The following is a 10,353-nucleotide window of genomic DNA, read 5'->3' as shown; positions in this document are numbered from 1 at the left end:
CTCGACATAATTGAACTTATCAATAGCAAAAACAACAGAAACTATATCATTATTTCAATAGATGTTAAAAAGCCTTTGATAAAATACATGATTCCTATTAAAAACCACTAGAAAGTTTAGGAATAAATGGAGTTTTTCCTTAAAATAATAAGTAGTACCAAAATAAAACCATCAATAAATATTATATATAATGAGGATAAGATAGGAGCATTTCCAATAGCATCAGAGTGAAGCAAGGATGTCCATTATCACCATTATTATTATTCAACATGGTATTAGAAATGTTAACTTTAGCAATAAGAGAAGAAAAAAAATATTGAAGGAAACAGAATTGGCAATGAGGAAGCAAAGCTTTCACTACTTGAAGATGATATGATGGTATACCTAGGAAAACTGAGGAAAAAAAATCTTAAAAACTCCTTGAAACAATGAAAAAATTCAGCAAAGTAGAAGGATATAAAATAAACCCATATAAATCATCAGCTTTTCTATATATGAACAACTTCATGTAAAAGCAAGAGATAGAATGAGAAATTCAATTTAAAACAACCGCAGACAACATTAAATACTTGGCAGTCTACTTCCCAAGGCAAACCTAGAAACTATATGCACACAACTACAAAGCACTTCTCACCCAAATAAAGTCAGATTTAAACAATTGGAAAATTGTCAATCGCTCATGGTTAGATCAAGCTAAAATTATCTAAATGACAGTTCTACCCAAATTAAATTTCTGGGTGCCATACCAATTAACCTACCAAACAATTATTTTACCAAGCTAGAAAAAATAGTAACAAAATTCATCTGGAGCAACAAGAAGTCAAGAATATCAACATAACTAATGAAAAAAAATGTAAAGGAAGGTGGTTTAGTTGTACCAGAACTAAGACTATACTATAAAGTAGCCATTATCAAAACTGCTTGGTACTGGTTAAGAAATAGAGTAAAGGATCAGTGGATTAAGATAGGTTCAAAAGAAACAGTAGCAAATGATTATTACAGTAAACTATTTGACAAACCCAAAGACATTACCTTCTGGGATAAGAACTCACAATTTGACAAAATTTGTTGGAAAAAGTGGAAAATACTATGGCAAAAACTAAGCATAGACCCACATTTCACATCTATACCAAAATAAGGTCAAAAGGTAGGATTTAGACAAAAAGAGTGACTCCCACTGATCAATTGATGGACCAATATATATTTTACTTGTCAGATCTATGGAAAGGGAAGAAATTTATGACCAAACAAGAAATAAGAGTAAATTATAAATTGCAAAATGGATGATTTCTTCTATATTAATTTAAAAGTTTTTTTCACTAGTAAAACCAATGCTGCTAAATTAGAAGGAAAACAGAAAACTGGGAAACAATTTTCACAGCTAATGATTCTGATAAGGACTCATTTCTAAAATGCATAGAGAATTGAATTAAATTTATAAGGTTACAAGTCACTCCCCAATTGATATCAAGTGATATGAGCAGTTTTCTAACAAAGAATTAAAGCTATAAATAACATATGAAAAAATGCTGCAAATCATTATTGAATAGAGAAATGCAAATTAAAACAGCTATGAGTTATCACCTCACACTTATCAGATTGGTTAAGACAAGAAAAAGGGAGAATAATCAATGTTGGAGAAGTTGTAGGAGGATTTGGACATTGATGTATTGCTGGTGGAGTTGTGAATGGATCCGACTATTCTGGAGAACAATATGAAACTATGCCCAAAGAGCAATTAAACTGTTCATACCCTTTGACCCAGAAATGCTAATATGAGGCCTATATTCAGAAAAAATATTTTTAAAAAAAGACTAAAATATTCATAGCAGCTCTTTTTGTAGTGGTAAAGAATTGGAAATTGAGGGGATGTCCATCAATAGGGGAATAGCTGAACAAGTTATGTCACATGAATACTATGGAATACTAGTGTTGTATAAGAAACCATAAATGGTCAGACTCTAGAGAAGCATGGAATGACTTACAGTATCTGATGCTGAAAAAAGGGTTTAGAAGAAGAAAGCAATGTACAAATCAACAGCATTGTGAGTTGATCAAGCTTTCAGCAGTTCAGAGAGCTAGGACAGCACTGTTAGATTGACTATGGACGATGCTATCCCCAGAGGAAGAGAAACAAAACAAAGCAAACAAACAAAAAACTCTTCAGAATCTGATGAACACTATATTCAATTTTATTTTAGGGTTTTTTTTTGCAAGGCAATGGGGTTAAGTGACTTGCCCAAGGCCACACAGCTAGGTAATTATTAAGTGCCTGAGGCTGGATTTGGACTCAGGTACACCTGACTCCAGGGCTGGTGCTCTATCCACTGTGCCACCTAGCTGCCCCTACATTCACTTTTTTTTTTTCACTGAATATGGTGACTTTATTGATGGTACACAATAAAGGACTCTAGACTTCTCCCCCCTAATACAGGGGTGCTTTGGGACAAGGATGTGAATGGGGCACAGGATCCCTGGTAGAGGAATGCATGTTAGGGATGTGGGCTTCCCAGTAAAGTAACTTTTTTTTTTGTCTGGGGATGAAGATTCATCCATGGCTTCCCATTTTATTCTTTGGAGGCCACGAAGTCCATGAGGTCGACTACACGGTTGCTATAACCATACTCGTTGTCATACCATGAAATAAGCTTGAAAAAGTGGTCATTGAGAGCAATACCAGCACCTGCATCAAAGGTAGAAGAGTGGGTGTCGCTGTTAAAGTCACAGGATACAACCTGGTCCTCTGTGTAGCCCAGGATGCCCTTCAAGGGTCCCTCTGATGCTTGCTTCACCACTTTCTTGATGTCATCATATTTGGCAGGTTTCTCCAGGCGGCAGGTCAGATCCACAACAGATACATTGGGAGTGGGAACACAGAAAGCCATGCCTGTGAGCTTTCCATTCAGCTCAGGGATGACCTTGCCTACAGCCTTAGCTGCTCCAGTGGAAGCAGGGATGATGTTTTGGGTAGCACCATGCCCATCATGCCACAGCTTGCCAGAGGGACCACCCACAGTCTTCTGGGTAGCAGTAATAGCATGCACTGTGGTCATGAGTCCTTCCACAATGCCAAAGTTGTCATGAATGACATTGGCCAAGGGGGCCAAGCAGTTGGTGGTGCAGGAGGCATTACTGACAATCTTAAGGGAATTATCATATTTCTCATGGCTCACTCCCACGAACATTGGGGCATCAGCAGAAGGGGCAGAGATAATGACGAGTTTGGCTCCACCCTTCAAGTGAGCCCCAGCCTTTTCCATGGTGGTAAAGACACCAGTGGACTCTACAACATACTCAGCTCCAGCATCTCTCCATTCAATATTGGTGGGATCCCACTCCTGGAAGATCGTAATAGCTTTTCCATTGATCACCACCTTTCCATTCTCAGCTTTGACAGTGCCCTTGAACTTGCCATGGGTGGAATCACATTAAAACATATAAACCATGTAGTTGAGGTCAATGCAGGGGTCATTGATGGCCACAACATCTACTCTGCCAGAGATGAGTGCAGCCCTGGTCACCAGACGCCCAATGCGGCCAAATCCATTGCCTCCAACCTTCACCATCTTGGCTCAGGAGTGCGACTGACCAGAGCAGCGGATCCTTTCAGGGAGCTTGGAGAAGAGCTGAGAGCCTACATTCACTTTTTAATAAAAAAAATTCTCTTATGTATTTCTTTCCTATCCCATGGATTTCTTTCTTTTTCCCTTAATCCTAATTTGTCATACCTAAAATCTATAAACATGTTTAACACAAATGTGTAAGTACAAACTTCATCCTACTGTTCACTGCTGAGGAGAGGGGAGTAGGAAGGGAGAGTGGAAGGAAATTAAGTAACTTAAAAATATGCATAGGCATGTAGATGAATGTTGAAAAACTTTCATAACATGTATCTCGAAAAATAAAATATCAATGAAAAAAATTTCACTATCTCAAAGGGGCATTGTTTGAGATGCCTCAAAGCAATAACATTACCAACTTCAAAGATCACTGATCACAGATCATTAAAACAGATACAGTAATATACTGAAAAAAAAATTTGAAATATTGTGAGAATCACTAAAATGTTCCACAAAGTCACAATGTGAGCACATGCCATTGGGAAAATGATGCAAACAGAACTTCTCACGATCTTTGAAATACAATAAAGTGAAGCATAATAAAACAAGATATACCAGTATATGGAAAAGAGGGGATCCTAGGAAAAAGTTATTCTGGATACTCTTAGGCCTTTATTACATTTCCTAGATGATTGTATGTGTAAGCTGAAGCACTGAAAAGAACCTTGAAATTCTACAGCATGATAACAATAAATTACATTAAATTGAAGAAAATTTTTCCTTTAATAGATAAACTTTTTCTATTTTAGAAGAAAATTAATTATAGTCTAAAGAGTCAGGTTTTATTCCACAGTCAATGAACATAGTTTTTCAGCAACCTTGAGATGTAAATAATATACGTATTATTATCTCAATCTTTAGAAGGAGATATTGAAGCATAAAAAATTAAGTGATTTTCTCTGAATCACATAACTAAGTAATTATCAGAATAGGATTTTTAATCAAGGTCTTCTGACTCCAAATTCTTTTTTATTTTCCACCACACAATGTTATTTCTCTCTCTATATTTTTGTTACACTCATTCTACTTACTCCCCTAGATACAATTCTCAAAAAGTTGTTGAGCTTGTCAATGACCCTTCAAAAATGGGTTGGGCAGAACTGAGCACAATATTTCCAATGGTGCCTGTTCAGAGCTGAAGACAGCAGGACTATCACTTGCCTTGTTCTGGAGGATTTGCTTCTGAAAACTTCAGATTGAATTAGTATAGTAATTTTCAAAGTACATAGATGACAATATAATGGAGTATAAGAGAAATTGTATACTTTCTATTTGTTTGTTTTTGAATGAAGTAATTAAAACAGTTAATATTTAACACTGCATACAAATTGATTCTGGCATCCTCAATGGATTTAAGTCAGATGATCATATGTCAGACCTGGTCAATATAAATGAGTAGGGGTTCCATGATGAGAGAAGGTCAACAGAGGCATCCTTACACATTCATTCATTTCCAGAATATTGCTATATATTGCAGTTTATGTTGATCAACTAAGTGGATTTGTAGTTTGTGCTATCTAGCTTTAAAAAATATTTACGTAATGAACAAATGGTTTAAAGAGATTATTATAAAGAAATCACAATTGAAGTGAATACTAATCAAGAAAAGCAAAGCAAACAGCAGGAAAATAGAATTGACCTCTGCTACTTCTAGCATGAGCTCTTCATTAGAAGGTAAAAATAAGGGCAATCCAATCAGAGCTGATGAAAAGTCGGCTTCATTTCAAGGAAGATTATTTGAAAACCGGATTTATATCAATTATCATTATGATGAACTTCAAATTAAGAATATACTGTGCCTTCATATATTAACTATTGAGAATATGAAGCTATATTGATTAGAAAGACAGTTAAAACTAAATTTTTGTTGGCAATATATTGTAAAAGGTAAAAAACTCATATCACCATACCTAAAAAAATCTAGAAAATGAAATTGCCAACCCACTTAAAAATCTTCCAAGCTAAAAGTTTTATAATGGAAATTACTAGCTGAATTTCAGTCAAAACCTTTATATTACTTGTAGTTGGGTTTGAAAAATTAGTCCCATGATTTTGTAAATGCAGACAGGAGTCTACTTTTCCCATTTGGATCTATGTATACTAAGAAAAGTTTCTATTCAGTCATTAAAATAAAGTATCAAAATAAACAACTCAGAATCTAGGCATTGAATCACTGTAGCACAAACTATTAAACCAATATTTTGAAAAAAATAATGACACATATTCACATTACTCTCCTAAAATATTATTCATACTAATGACTTAGAGGAAAAAATTATAATGCTGTTAAAAATAAAATAATTTAAAATTATTAATTTTATTTTATGCCATACTTTTAATATTTTTCTTTTATATTCTTTGTAATATGAATATTTTTAGTCTGGTAGTATTTATATGTTTTAAGTATAGATAATTTTCTAATTATATATAGGTACATAATTAAAAACTATACAAAACATATATGTATATATATATATATTTATACATATATACATTTGTAGTAACTTTTTTAAAATGACAAGAGTGCATGGCCAAAAATGTTTTAAGATAACCATATTAAAGGACCTTTTCAAGTTTAAAACCCTTTTTTTGAAATTTTACTCTCAAGAATAGAATCACTGGGACGCTAGGTAACACAGTGGATAGAGCACCAGCCCTGAAGCAAGGAACACCAAAGTTCAAATCCATTCTCAGACACATAATTATTACCTAGCTGTGTGAGCTTAGGCAAGTCACTTTAACCCCATTGTCTTGCAAAAATTAAAAAAGAAACCTCAATGAGACTAATGACCAAGAACAACATTATCATTTATTCTATTTTATCCATAGTAACAACAGACATTGAAAGTTAAAGAACACACATCTCCCTACTATTAATAATTATTTCACTTTTGAAGAAAACAATTTTGAATTGATTTTGGATATTTGTTGATGTGGCCATTATTTTAAGTACTATATATTTATATTTTATCTTGACAATTATCTCTTGGAATATGTAATTTTTTTACCATCCTCTTTTATAGACCAAGAAATAGAGAGGAAATAATATATTCTATTCTCTCTGTCTCTTTGTCTCTCTCTGTCTCTCTATCTCTCTCTGTCTCTCTCTGTCTCTTTCTCTCTCTCATTTGATCCTCATTCAGCCTGAGAGACAGATATTCTTATTATTCCCATTTTACAATTTTGAAAAGTAAAACTGAGAGAGGTTATATACTTTATCCACAGTAACAGAGACATCAAATGTTTGAGATGGAGTTCGAAGTTCATCATCATGCCTTAATAAAAGGGGAAAAAACATCAGAAAAAAAATCCCAAGAGTTTTTCCCAAACACTTTATTTTAAATTTCTTTAAAGAAATCCAAATCCCTCTAATGGATAAGGTTAAATCATGCAAGTTGTAGAAGAATTAATTACTAATCTTTTTTATTCCTCTTCATGTCTACTTTTTTTTTTAAACAAATTCATTGATTTATCAAATTCTTCATTAGAAGAAGAAAGGTTCACGAAATCAAAGGCTTTAGAGTTTGAAGTGTCCTCGGAAACCATTTCTAACCTTTTTCTTTTACAAATGAGTCAATAGAGGCTCAGTGTTTTGATTTTTCCCAACGTCCAATAGGTTATATGTATTAGAGATGGCATTTGAATCCAGGTCCTCTACTATAAGTCAGTGATCAAACATCTTTTGATTTGCTTTGAATAGAATAGAACTGCTTAGTACAGATATCTCATTTTAAAAAAAGTAGTTGAGAGATCTCAGTTTGAAATCAACATCTTTTGTGAAGATTGGGGATAGTCTGGTTACTTATTATTTTTTATTCATAAAGATTTGCCAACATGAATTAAAAATGTAAATTTACAACTCATTTTGGGAGTTTTTTTTTTAATTTTCCATTTGACAAATACATCTAGAATAATGGAGGAGAAAAAAGTCTTCTGTGTGAAAAAAGATTAGATATAGTTAATGAAGAGATAATGGAATTGTCTTCTGAGAGTATGTAATAGTTTTCTAGAGAAAGATAAAATGCTTGGGCAGAAATGAGTATTTGCTAGAAGATGATTATCAACACAGAATGTCATTATCGTTAATACTTCTAGGCTAAATAATTCACTTTTAAAAGTCAATAAAATTCAATAATTTAAAGTGACTTCATAGGCCTCTGTCCACTGATGCAATATGAGGCCATATTGCTAGGGGAAAAGTTTTATTTGGAATCAACAGTAGAAGAAAAAGAATAGAACTAAGAGATGTAAGGACAGAGATTAAATTGTTATAATCATTATATTTCTCACTGACAAATATATATAACAAGTTTTTTAAGACTAGAAAATAAAACTGCCAGATTATATGAATTGTAAGAAAGACCTTTTTCAACTGTGGGAAAAATCTTTTTTCTCTTTATCTATGGTAAGAACTTTAAGTTTGTTGAATATGATATAATAAGAGTCGGACTGAGCTTCAGATTTCATTTGCTTATTTTACAAATGAGGAAAATGAAAACCAGAAAAGTGGCTCATCTAGGAGAAGGAATGCTTCATAGGTCACCCAAGCAATTAGTTTCAAAATGTAAATTTATTTGGTGTCTACATAATGTGAACAAGTGTTTTGGCATTTGCTTTTTGCTACACTGACTGGATCGATGATTTACAGACTAAATGTTAGGGAATACCTTCCATTGGAAAACAGAAAAGATACAAGGATCAGAGAAGTGTGTAGAGTGGGGTTTGGGGGTAGGAAAATAGCTCTTTTCTTAGCTTGCACTTGAATCTTATTTCTGATGCCTTCTATCCTTGTGACCTTATCAAAAGAAGATCTGTTCCTAGTTGACCTCAGAAGTCTCTTCAACCTCTTGATCTATGACTCCGATTTACTAAGAATTTAGTCCACAACCTCATTTATTTTGGTAGTGACCTCTTGGCATTCCAACCTGAGAACAATGAAAGTGTCTCAAATAGGAACATCTAAATAGGAAAATGTCCAGGCTCTCTAGAAGACTTCGGAAGAAGAAGCATTTCTGATCAAGTTGGGAAAGAAGGATTTGAAGAAGTCTGAATGTTAGTTTATTTCTTGATCTTAATAGTGTTCAAGAGTGTTCAGTAGATAGGTGGGGAAGGAGAGATATATTAGGAATTGCTGAAAATAATGGAAAAACCACCCAGATTAATAAAGCTTAAAAAACAAAATAAGGAAGAACAAACACAATGGCAGATAAACAAGTATGTGATTACATTGGAAGTATGTGCTTGTATTTATGCCTTGATGCACAGATTATTCTTAAAAAAGATCAAAATGGCATCACTATGTTGGAGTCAAGACACCATATGTCTGACTGTGGCTGACCAAATCATTGTGAGCTCAGAGGATGCCACTGCAGGTCAAGTACCAATAGTCCATATGAACATTTGAGCTCTAAATCTGCACATTTCACATTTTTTTTTTTTTTGCTCAGAGAGCACAGTACCTTCTTTGTCACAGATATATGATGCTGGACAGTTCTTGGCCAGCGTCTCCCATGTCATATAATTAATTCCAAAGTTCATCAGAGAGACTTTGAGAGTGTCCTTGCATTATTTCCTCTAACTACCATAGGCTACCAGGGCAACCAAGTGCCATAATGAATAGTGCACTGGGGTGGCTAGGTGGCATGGTTGGTAGAGTACCAGCCCTGGAGTCAGGAGTACTTGAGTTCAAATCTGCTCTCAGATACTTAATACTTACCTAGCTGTGTGGACTTGGGCAAGCCACTTAACCTCATTTGCCTTGCAAAATCCTAAAAAAAAATGAATAGTGCACTGGTCCTGAGTTCAAATCTGATTTCAGACACAATAATTGCTTAGCTGTGTGACCTTGGGCCTTGTAAAATAAAAAAAAAATATGAGTGGCTACTTTTCTTGAGTTTTTTTTGGCAAACATGAAATTGGCATTTGAACAATGTGGATAGTCCATCAGAATTGCATTCTATGGAGCAGAATTTGAATGTTTGACAATTTGACTTGAGAAAGAACCTTGATGTCTGGTACCTTATCTTGTCAGTTGGTCTTCATAATCTTCCTAATACAATTCAAATGTATGAGATTCAGTTTCCTGGATTGGTATTGGTAAATTAACCAAGTTTCACCGGCATGCAACAATGAGGTCAGGACAACAGCTCTGCAGACTTTCAATTTGACTTGGTAATGGGGTCTAATACTTCTCTCCCATCCTTTCCTTTGAAGCCTCCTAAACACTGAACTAGCTCTGGCAATGTGTACATCAACCTCATCATTTATGTATAGACCTGGAAAGTATACTGGGCCAAGATAAGTTCACATATTCACAGTATTTTGAATTTCTCCAATTTCTGCAATCGATGATTCAATATGTCTGGTGTGGTGCTGGTTAGTGAAGAGCCTGTATTTTTTGGCATTAATTATTAGGTAAAAATTAGCATAAGCAGTAGAGAATCATTCTATATTTGGTTGCATCTCATCTTCAGAGATTGCACTGGGTAAACAATTATCTGTGAACAAAAAAATTATGCACAGCTCTCTGGACACTTTTATCTGGACTTGTAGCCTTTCCAAGTTAAATAATTTTTTATCCATATGATAAATATATACATATAGTGTGAAAGGTGAAATTTAAATCTTGAAAGGATCAACCCTTTCCTTAAAGTTTGAAATAACCAATAAACACTTAATTAAGACCTATTATTTGCCAAATGCTGGAGTTACAGATATTAGGAGAAAAGTTAGT

General features: G+C 34.2%; 1 pseudogene; it reads right to left on the bottom strand.

The window, feature by feature from the left end:
• Positions 1-2,540: 2,540 nt before the first annotated feature.
• On the bottom strand, positions 2,541-3,566 carry LOC141494944 (glyceraldehyde-3-phosphate dehydrogenase pseudogene; annotated as a pseudogene).
• Between the last annotated feature and the right edge of the window lie 6,787 nt (positions 3,567-10,353).

This window comes from Macrotis lagotis, chromosome 8, assembly GCF_037893015.1.
Source record: "Macrotis lagotis isolate mMagLag1 chromosome 8, bilby.v1.9.chrom.fasta, whole genome shotgun sequence".
Taxonomy (NCBI): Eukaryota; Metazoa; Chordata; class Mammalia; order Peramelemorphia; family Peramelidae; genus Macrotis; species Macrotis lagotis.
This window is presented reverse-complemented; position numbering and strand designations above follow the sequence as displayed.